Below are 8,276 nucleotides of genomic sequence, written 5' to 3' on the forward strand. Positions count from 1 at the left end.
TGGCCTGGTGTGTTTCTGTTGAGAAATCAGTCGCTAGTCTGATGGGGGATCCTTTGTAGGTAACTTTCTGTCTCTCTCTGGCTGCTTTTAAGATTCTTACTTTGTCGTTGGTGTTTGCCAGTTTAATTATAATGTGCCTTGGCGTCGGTCTTTTGGGGTTCATTTTGCTTGGGACTCTGTGAGCTTCTTGGATTTGTGTGGGTTTTTTCTTCCCAATATCAGGGAAGTTTTCTATAATTATTTCTTCAAGCAAGTTTTCTATTCCTTGCTCAGTTTCCTTTACTTCTGGCCCCCCTATTATGCGGATGTTGTTTTGTTTCGTGTTGTCCCCAAGTTCCCTTAGGCTCTCCTCTGCTTTTTAATTTTTTTTTCTAGAAGCTGCTCTACTTGGGTATTTTTTCCTATCTTGTCTTCTAGCTCACTGATGTGGTCCTCTGCTTCTTCTAGTCTACTCTTGATGCTTTCTATTGACTTCTTTACAGCAGTGATGTCATTTTTTTCATTTCTTCTTGGTTCTTCTTCATTTCCTCTTGGTTCTTACACATATTGTCGAATTTGTCTTCCATTCTTTTCATCTACCTTATGGTCATTTCTCTGAATTCTTTCTCTGACAGGTTGCTTGCCTCCATTTCGTTTACTTCCTTTTCTGGTGATGCCTGCTTTTCTTTCATATGCGGGCTATTTCTTTGTCTCCCCATGATCTCTCTTCTCTGGGTGTCTGGTTATGTAGTTCTCTCTCTCCTTTTTGTGAGGGAGTGTAGAGCTCCTCTGAATCCACGTGCTTGCGGCACTTGGGGACCGGTGTTCTCGGGTTCGCAGCTGTTCAGTGGGTGCCATAGTTGTAGATTCCCTGTGCTTTTCAGGCTTCTGATAACATCCACTTTCCCCTTCAAGATGGCGCGGTCTCCGCGTTCGAGCGGGTCACTCCTGGAGGGACCCAACAGCAGTGGGGGCTGCCCAGTCAGGGGAGCCCCGTTCAGCAGTCCCCCACAGTCTCCTGGAGTATAGCTGTCCCTCAACTCACCAACAAACACTCCCCGTGTGACCACACATTCTTCCTTTGTTTTCTCACTCACACACTATCCTGCAGTCTGCCTTCCCGTCGGCAGCCATCTTCCTAGCCAGGCATTATTATTATCTCCATAATACCTTGAAGAATATTAGGCTCAGAGATAAAGCAATTTTCCCAAAGTCACACATTGAGAATAGAACTGAGTGAGAAACCAGAAAGGATTCCCAAGTGAGGGAAAGCTACTAATTGTGCCACATCCAGCATGGGCAGGTTCGGTGAGCCTGAGGAGGGGCAGTGAAGGATTAAAGAAGACAGACAAGAGAATACAACTGGGGCTCAGTCGGACGCTGCTTCTCTGATGGAGAGATAGCACCTCGGCCTGCAAGCCGAGTCTTTATTTTATAGTCAGAGCACACAAAGCAAAACAAGGGTAGTGGTCAACATGTTTACAATGTTCTTGTGAGTTTCACCTTGTTTTGGCAGCACTTGCTGCACCTCCCACAGCCCATTAGCTACCTAAGAAGGATCAGGGGAGGACTATAATGTCAAGCTTAATTATGCTAAGAGGGCTTTGCCCTCCAAGCTGGGACTTGTTTGTGGCCCTCCCACAGGTCAGTCTGATGTTTGACCCCAGAGACTCTCCCTACAACCAATTATGGTGAAATTGACATAATTTTGACTATGAATTTTGTGGTATTGTCTTAGCTTGGGCTACCCAATAAGCAGAGCCTGAGGCAAAGAGTTTATGGTACTTCTCCTGGATTAGGGAATTCATTTCCAGTCATGAGGGATAAGGAGACTTGTAGCAGAAAAGGGGGAGCCAATGTGAGACTACGTTATCAAGTTGGCAGCTGCAAAGTGAGACTGAGTGTTCATGTCCACATGATCATCCTCCAGGAAGTCACGTAAATTGCATCTCAAAATAGTCCCGATAGAGAAAGGGGGAAGAATTTATCTGCCTGCTGTCAACTCATGTGGTATTAACTCCTGGTACTTTTGGGTTTCACAGATGTAGGTCAGAAGCATAATCTGGTGACATTCTGTATCTTGGCATTAATACCTCCCTGGGATGGGAGGCGAGAGGCACATGGTGCAGCTTGAGGTGGAGCACTGTTGGCAGACGCCCATAAAGAGCTGCTGGTCTGGAAACAAGAGATGGGGGAGGCTGAGAGGATCCAGTGTTGCCTCAAAGCTGTCGGGGACATATATATGCTCCTTTTCAACTCAGTTCTAGAAGTTATAAGTGGCTGGGGTATCTATTAATGATTAAGATGCAGAAGCCTAGCTTGGAGTTCTATTGTAGACGCTGAAGTGAATTCTCATGCTCTAGTCCAGAAAGCAGAGTCTTCAGGCACCTTGGACCAGCAGCAGTAATAAAGCACAAAAAGAGCTCAAAGTACAATGTACAAATATAAAATAGCTACTTGTTATTAATTCCTCCAAGAATGTTAACCAGGGGGTTCTGGAGGTTCCTGAGAAGTGAATTCTCTTTCCTGGAGCAGGAAGTACAATGATGGTGTGGTTTCATCTAGGTCGGAGCACCTGGATTAAGACCGTCGAACTGGATAGAATGCCATTGCATAGCGACCTGCTTAGAGTCCGATAGAATGTCTTGCTCCCATGCAATGGCTTCAGAAAGTAAGATCCCCATTGTTTTGGATACTATCAGCAAGATACTATCAGCCCCAAGCCCACGCGGAGTCTGTGACAGTTAAAATTAGTTTCAGTTAAAATAAAAATTCAAGGATTCAGTGAAAAATTAGTGATGAGAGCCCTTGATGGGTAACTTATCCATAGGCCTGGAAGCAATCCCTCTATTTATAAGGAAAGTGGGTCCTGATAAGGAAGCCTAAGTCATCTGACTGCCACCTTGCTCCAAGGGCAACTGGGAAAGTATCTGTCATTTTTAACAGTGGGCGGCAATCTCTGCCTCACGGATTGGAAGAAGTACCCAAACTTAGGAAGAGGGTTCCGATTCTAGGTGGCCAAAGAGAATGTCAGATGTCCATTTTGCCCCCATTCCCTTTCCTGTTGACTGATTCTTTGCCCGGTACCAGTGGTTTCCTTATAACTACATCCCTCATGTCTACTTGGTTTTTGCCAGACTTCCTTGATAAGTAGCAAAGTCAAAAGAGCAAAATCATGTCAGATATAACCTTGCAGGTCTACCCAACACTTCCCTGCTTGGTTTGTCCAATAGTTGCCCAAGCCCAGAATATGATGCTCTGCAAACAAACCTGCCACGTGGAATCTGAACATTGGAACCACTCACAGAAACAGCCACATAACACATAGCAATCCAACTCTCTAGTGGAGTGTAATGCTGATTTATTGTGATGCAGAAGACCTGGGTGACAGCCCTTACTCTCACATTAACCAACTGTATGATCTTGATAAAGTGACCTCATCACTTTGTATTTGGTTTTTCTAATTTAAAAAATTGTTCTAGCTGGGAAGAAAGAACCATTGAAATCAGAATAGGGGAAAGAAACAACTAACATATGGGAGTGCTGATCATGTACAGGGAGTTTTACTTTTAGTCTTTACAACGAGACAAGATAGGCAGTGGTATCTTGATTTTGCTGATGAAGAAACTGAGACAGAGGGGCCAGGTCTTTCCAAAAGTCATACAGTTAACAAGTTGCTGAGCCAGGATTTGAGCCAGTTTCATCCAACCTCTAAGTCTTCGTTCTTTCTTTGTTTCTTTTTTGAAAACAAATTTTGAATTACACAATGAGAGTATTACTTGTAAAAAATTAAAGTGTTTCTGAAAAGGCTAATGTCTCCTTGGACAACTGTCCTTCCTCACCCCTCCCCATCCCGACAAACCTTCTCTTGTCACCATATATAGCCCCTCATCATTTTAGTGTGTATCCCTCCAGAGTTTTTCTTATGCATTTATACACTACACACATAACCTTAGCATATAATTTTGGTTAATTATGTATGTGTATATTTTTCTATAAACAATGATGGTGTCATTCTGCAAACATCTTCATGTAGCTTGCTTTTCTATTTAACTATAGGTCTTGGAGACCTAGTTATGTTACTGCATAGAGAGCTATCTCTTTTAGCTGCTGCATAGTATTTCACAGCATAAAGATACAAATTTATTTAGCCAGTTCCAGACTGAGGGGTATTCAAATTGTTTGTTATTAAGCCATGTTTCTATTTCAACATAGGTGTCTGTTCCCAGCTTCCAGAGATGAGTTCTACTTTTAACTCAAAAAATTCTGTGACATAAAGGATATGAGAATGAGTCTGAGGATATAATAATTCACTTCCAAAGAACTGATTTATTAGGAAGTAAAATAGCACCAAATTGTGAAATATATAGGTTACCATTAAAAGCACAGAAACAGCTTGGCTGGCATGGCTCAGTGGTTGAGCATCAACCTATGAACCAGGAGGTTGCGTTTTGATCCCCGGTCAGGGCACATGCCTGGGATATGGGTTTGTTCCCCAGTTTGGGATGTATCTCTCTCATCATTGATGTTTCTATCTCTCTCTCTCTCTGTCTCCCTTCCTCTCTGAAATCACTAAAAATATATTTTTTTTAAGAAGCACAGCCCTAGCTAGTTTGGCTCAGTGGATAGAGCATTGGCCTGTGGACTGAAGGGTCCCTGGTTCGATTCCAATCAAGGGCATATGCCCGGGTTGTGGGATCGATCCCCAGTAGGGGGCATGCAGGAGGCAGCCAATCAATGATTCTCATTTGTGATGTTTCTATCTCTCCTCTCCCTTCCTCTCTGAAATCAATACAAACATATATTTAAAAACAGCACAGAAACAAAGAGCCCAAACAAAAAAGGATACAAATAGTCCAAGCAGGATAAATGTCTCTTTGGTTGCAGGAGACAAACCAGAACTAGTTTGTGTTCACTTAACTACGTGACTCAAAGCTTTCCATGGATATTGTGTTATTGTTGTTTTTTAAGATTTTTAAATCTATTTTTAGAGAGACAGGAAGGGTGAGGGTGAGGGGGAGAGAGAGAGAGAGAGAGAGAGAGAGAGAGAGAGAGAGAGAGAGAGGAGAGAGAGACCAGGAACTGAACCATCAACCTTTTGGTGCATGGGGTGAGCCATTCTGGCAGGGGCTGAATATTCTTGAATATAGAGGTTTATTCTATAATAGTTGAGATTTAACTTTCTATCATGTAATGCACTGGATACTATATGTATTATATTATTTAATCCTAATTATAATCCTTTAGAGCAGATATGATGTCCATTTATTGATGAAGCAACTGAGGCTTAGAGAGGCTAAGTAATTTTGCCAAGGTCGAAAACTAATGGCCCAACCAAGTTTCAAACCCAAGTTGCTTGACTCCAAAAGTCTATCTTCTTTCCATGCAGATCATCAATTCCTTTTAACTTGAGTTAGTTCAAGGACCTGATCATAGAAAATGGATTCTAACCTGATATAAAACCTGTCAACACCCTGTTCTGTGCTTACCTCTTTAGTTCATCTCACACTTCCTTCCCTGTCCTGGCCCTGGCCCTAAATTACTAATAATTCCTTCATAACACATTGCTATGAACTTCTGCACATACTGTTTCTTTTTTTCTGGAACATTCTTCTACTCTTTGTCCAGGAAAATCTTACTCATCTTTCAGCTCAAGCACTACCTCCTCCAGGAAACTTTTGCTGTGGCATCCCTACTCTTACCTCTCCCTGACCCTAAAGATTGAGTTAGTGACCTCTTCCCATAGTGCTTTGTGTTTCCTTTTCTTAGAGAATTTGACATAATGAATTCTAAATATTTGTTATTTGGTTACTTTTGAAGTGAGGTGGGGGGTAGCTGCTGCGAGCCTGCAGTCATGGTGTGTGGTGGGCTTGCACTGTGGCTGTTGGCCTGGCCATCCTGGGGCAGGTCTCCGGGGATCAGGGCATCACCCCGCGCTGGAGCACCAACATCGTGCTCGAGTTCTTCTCACTTGGCATCCACAGTATTTTACATCAGGGTGGCATTTATCCATCTGAAACCTTTACTCGTGTGCAGAAATGTGGACTCACCTTGCTTATAACCACTGATCCTGAGCTCATGAAATACCTAAAGCAATGTGGTGGAACAACTAAGAGATTGGTTATACAAGTATTCAGTGCGGAAACTGGTGGTAGTCATCTCGAATATTGAAGGTGGTGAGGTCCTTGAAAGATGGCAGTTTGATACTAATTGTGACAAGACCACCAAAGATGACAGTACACCTTGAGAACAATCTCAGAAAGCTATCCAAGATGAAATCTGCTGGGTGATCAGACAGATCACAGCTACGGTGACATTCCTGCCACTGTTGGAAGTTTCTTGTTCATTTGATCTGTTGCTCTATACAGACAAAGTTTTGGTTGTATATGAAACGTGGGAAGAGTTGGGACCACAGTTCATTATCAATTCTGAACAAGTCCATCTGCGTTCCTTCACTGCTACCATCCACAAGGTAAACGGCCTGGTGGCCGAAAAATCCCTGTCCATGGCTGAAGATGAGCAGAGAACAATAATGAATTCTCAAATGTGTTTCCTGAAACCAAGTCAACTATAGTTCATGCTTTACTTCACTGATTGATTTTAGATTGTGAAAACCTAATGTTATACTTTATTGAACTGTACATTTTTGTACCATTTTTTGGTACCTGTTTGACTTTCCATAGGGTTGACATTTTTTGCACACTGTTCAGAGAGAACCAGCAGATTATATCAGCACTGTAATGTCAATTCCTTTGAAGGTAGTAACTGGAGATGGGGAACTTTTGCTATAAAGCTAAATGCTTTCCTAAATCAGACCTTTTGGTTAAGTAGCTTGACTCAGAAAATAGGTAAATATGAAACAGCAAAAGAAGTCTGAATATTCAGATTCTTTGTTTAGGTCCTAAAGTTTCTAATAATCTACAATAACAAAATATTCCTAGAAGGTCCTTTTGCCATTTATTTCATTTGTATAGCTCCCATATTGAAAAACTCTCTAATTATTTTATTTTAATGTATATAATTTACACTTACAGAGTTGTCACTATTTCTACTGTTTAAATTCCAGTAATACAGAACTCTTAATACCTTTTTGTTTTATAAAATCAAACTTTAAATGACATTGATAGATAAAGTTAAATGAGTATGTTGAAATACATACATACATACTTACATACATATTTGTTACTTGCCTGACTCACTGTTCTACACAGTACGCTCCTTAAAAGCAAGAACCACACCTTACTCTAATTGAATCTCTAGCCCTAGCATGGTTTCCAACACATAATAAGCATTCGATAAATATTCGATGAGTAGCAGCCTTGGGCAAACTACGGCCCGCGGGCCGGATCCGGCTGTTCTATCCGGTTCTCTTGCTCTCCCCTCCGCTCCTTTACTTTGAATTTATATTAGTTCACACAAACACTCCATCCATGCTTTTGTTCCGGCCCTCCGGTCCAGTTTAAGAGCCCATTGTGGCCCTCAAGTCAAAAAGTTTGCCCACCCCTGTCTTAGAGTGATGGTAAAAATGAACCTGAAAATGGGCTTTTAGCTCCATACATGCTGATTGCCCAAGATGGTCACCTTAGTTCCCCCTGCTGACTAAAGAACCAGCCTGTTGACTTTCCCAGCTCCTCCCTTCCCGAGCTTGCAAGAGTTGTGTGTGTGTGTGTGTGTGTGTGTGTGTGTGCGCGCGCGCGCAAATGATAACATGGGAGATAGTGGCAGATGGGGTTGAGAAGCCCGGGGTTAAGAAAGCCTGGGAATCTTAGAGACAAAGTCTCTACCAAGATGTGAAGGTGGAGAGACAAGGAAAAATAAACCAAGAACTTATATACTTATATACATAGTCCATGGATATGGACAATAGAGTAGTAAAATCCTGGGAGCGTGGGTAGGGGCTGGGTGGAGGGGGGGGAAATGGGAGACATCTGTACTGTCAACAATTTTTTTAAAAGTCTCTAAAGACAAAACAGCCCCTCCTTATGTAGACTCCAGATTTATTTTATCTACAAAGGGTAGGGCATTCCTCCACTCCACATGTAGCAACTAGAACAAAATGCTAAGAAAAAAAGGGAGCTGAATTTTGTTGAGGAACAAAATGGTTGTAGAAGAAAAATAATGAAGATCTTCTGGGAAGTGCCAAAAAATGTATCATTCAATAGTTTTAAAGAACAAAAATCAAAAGATCCCAACCAGAATGTGTGAAGCATAAACAGATTGTACAGATGATAAATGGCTCTTCTGTACAGATTCTTCTCATTTCAGTTACAGATAATTTGATGAAAAGAATTTATATA

The 8,276-nt window shown here is 41.9% G+C and overlaps 1 pseudogene across 1 annotated transcript; it reads left to right on the forward strand.

Annotated features, from left to right (window-relative positions):
• The first annotated feature begins 1,795 nt into the window (after nucleotides 1-1,795).
• LOC308244211 (mitotic spindle assembly checkpoint protein MAD2A-like) lies at nucleotides 1,796-6,553 on the forward strand (annotated as a pseudogene). The gene is made up of 2 exons: nucleotides 1,796-1,870; nucleotides 5,887-6,553. The product of its transcript is annotated as a mitotic spindle assembly checkpoint protein MAD2A-like (transcript).
• Nucleotides 6,554-8,276: the final 1,723 nt, after the last annotated feature.

Source organism: Plecotus auritus (assembly GCF_963455305.1).
Source record: "Plecotus auritus genome assembly, chromosome: 3".
Classification (NCBI taxonomy): domain Eukaryota; kingdom Metazoa; phylum Chordata; class Mammalia; order Chiroptera; family Vespertilionidae; genus Plecotus; species Plecotus auritus.